We start from the raw sequence: 2,781 nt of genomic DNA, 5'->3' as shown, positions 1-2,781 counted from the left end.
CACCTACAGGCCGGGGAGAGAAGCTAATCACCAGAAAGAAGTTTGTTTCATCGGTTTATTGGCGATGTGCTGAGGCAAAGACCTCTCTGGTTCATACCAAATGAATAAAGAGACTCTCTTGCTCACCCAAACCCTCAAATTATGGAAAAGATTGCAAATATAAGGAAATACTTATGTAAAGCTATACTAAACGTGATAGCCTGAAAGCAGCATGCAGGCTCTTGTTTAAAAACAACAAATTCGATAAAAAGTATGGTGTTTTTTTTTTTTTCTTCCTGTAACTATGTAACTGGAGAAGAAGGATATTAATGGCAAATAGAAAATTAATCCGATTAGCAAAATTAAACTTGTGATATATTAGGTTAACCCAATTTGAATCTGGTTTCCTGACAAGCAGTTTCCTTACTCCCTATACAATAAATGTATTAAAATACCAGTGAATTAAACTGTTTACATCTAAAAGGACCTGTGGGATATGCAGAGGTCTGAAGAGGCACTCCAATCAAGGCAAACACAGATGCAGTGGCAAAAGCTTGAAGCACGAATGTAAATACATTGCTGTCACACACATTTGTGTAAGAGTCATAAACTGTACAAAATAGTTGCTTTGCTCAGCTTACTTTTATTTCAATTCCAGTAAAGTCTTCTTTTTGATTTGGAAAAAATCCCAAAGTAAGGATGTGTGTTCTTTAATTACTGTACAGTCTTTCCCAAAGAAAGATTATTTTTTTCTTTTTTTCTTTTTAAAGATGCAGCAGTGGAAAACTGCTGGGCAACCTTTTATCTCCATCACTTGCAAGTTTCAGTACATACTGTTTCATTTATAGAGTGTGCATTGCACAAGGTGTATCTACTCTTTATCTTCATGTTTTGTTTACAAATTAATGAACTAACATTGTGTTTGTTTACTATAACATTTAAAACCCATTTTGTTATTACCCGCACATTCCTTGCTAGGTGAATTCGCTAAGATAATCAATAATGCTATTGTCTTAACCTCTGCATTTTCCCAAGTTCACTCTAAGAGAACTCTAAACTTCATCCCATGTGTAAACTTTGTGGCAACCTTTAATGACTTCAGATATTTCAGGAATTCTGCTGCTTTGGAAAAAAAAAAAAAAAAAAGGCTTAATAAAGATATATTAAGCTGTAACTCCCTCACTTACTCTACTCTCTGAAAAGTCTCATCTGGCAGAGTAAATGAAAATGATAACTTACAGCCATCCATTAGAATACCTTTAAAAGAGTTAATGGATGCTTTAAAGGAACATTTTGAAAATAAACAGCATGGATTTCCATCATTCCATCCTTTCTATTCTCATGGAGCACAATCAAACGGGACAGGCTTTGTATATTTTTGGAACCCATTACCAAGACAGACTTCAGGTCATGCACCAGAAAGAACTCACCCACTGTGAAAAGCTCTAAATTAGAAGCCAAAAAGTGTGTGCACATCTTATGCAAAGAGCTTCAACTGAAATCTCATTAAGCAGTCACTGAAACAACCCCTTAACAGATAAGAGTGTAGAAACATAAAAATATGTTTTTTCCCTTTACATTTAAAATGGAAATAAAATTAAATTCAATTAGGCTGCTTTTCTGCCCGTGCTAAAAAGAGCTATTTGCATCAGGAAACAGCCCTACATACCTTGATAACAATCACATTTAAGATTTAATTGGACTTCCTTACTTCTGTCACCAGACCTTCCTGCAGCTTTGATGCTAAAAGAAACACTTATCTATTACATCTCTGCTCTGGCCTGCCATGCTTTTAAGAATGTATACCGCTGCTAGCTAAGACTAGGTTTTTTATTGTAAGAGCAAAAAGACAGAAGTTGAAAACTTTCAAAGCAGAGCATGATGCAAGACAGGACAGAGGCTGTAATTCTCAATAGACTAAAAGCTGATTTTCAGTTAGGGTAAAGTAGAATATAGATAGTATCAGGTGTGAGTAAAAAATCAACCTCAAATCCAAACTTCCTCATTTCCCCAGCCAAGTAAAAGATTTAAAACGTTGCAAACTATGGGTTGATGACAAACTTTACCATGTCATACGTCTCTAGGAAGGCTCTTCACCTAAATCACAGATACATCAAGATACTTGTTTTTCTAGGTCTTCAGAGACCCAAAATAACATAAAAAAAACGTGGTAATATTTTTTAAAAAGAGAAGTTCAGAATGCTCACCACTTTATGTAAATTGTTAAATGAATTAGATTTATTGGTAACTGCACAGCCAAATTCAAAACCTGAGTGACTGCCAGATCTCTACAGCACTGATTTATTCCTTTTCTCTTATCTATAGATCTTTTCAAGATCTATACAAGATCCTGGAGTGAAAGGAAAAACAAGTAAGAATTGCTTGGTTCAAAGAATGTACATTATCATGTTGTTTGATGATCCTTGTACAGGTTCAAAAGAAATTTTAGTGTTAAAAGCTATCAGTTTTTATTTCCTTTTGATTTTTAATTAAATCAAACAAATACCTGTTTGTAACCTGAGGGCAGAATTTCACATTTAAATTTTATGTTGTAGGAACAAAGGAAAATTTTTAAAGAGGAATCCTCTGCACATCAGAAGATTCTTAATCTATACAAAAACAGTAAAATTGACCTAAAACAAGATACTGTTGGAAATACTGTACTTAAATGATCGTACCTAGTACTACTAATTTATTTTAAATCACTATTTTTTTAATTTATTTTAAATAATTTATTTTAAATCATTATTTTAAAATCGATATTTTTAACTAGGAACACAAAATAAAATCATGCAAACAAAA

The sequence above is a fragment of the Anas platyrhynchos genome, chromosome 11, assembly GCF_047663525.1.
Source record: "Anas platyrhynchos isolate ZD024472 breed Pekin duck chromosome 11, IASCAAS_PekinDuck_T2T, whole genome shotgun sequence".
In the NCBI taxonomy this organism is placed as follows: domain Eukaryota; kingdom Metazoa; phylum Chordata; class Aves; order Anseriformes; family Anatidae; genus Anas; species Anas platyrhynchos.
This window is presented reverse-complemented; position numbering follows the sequence as displayed.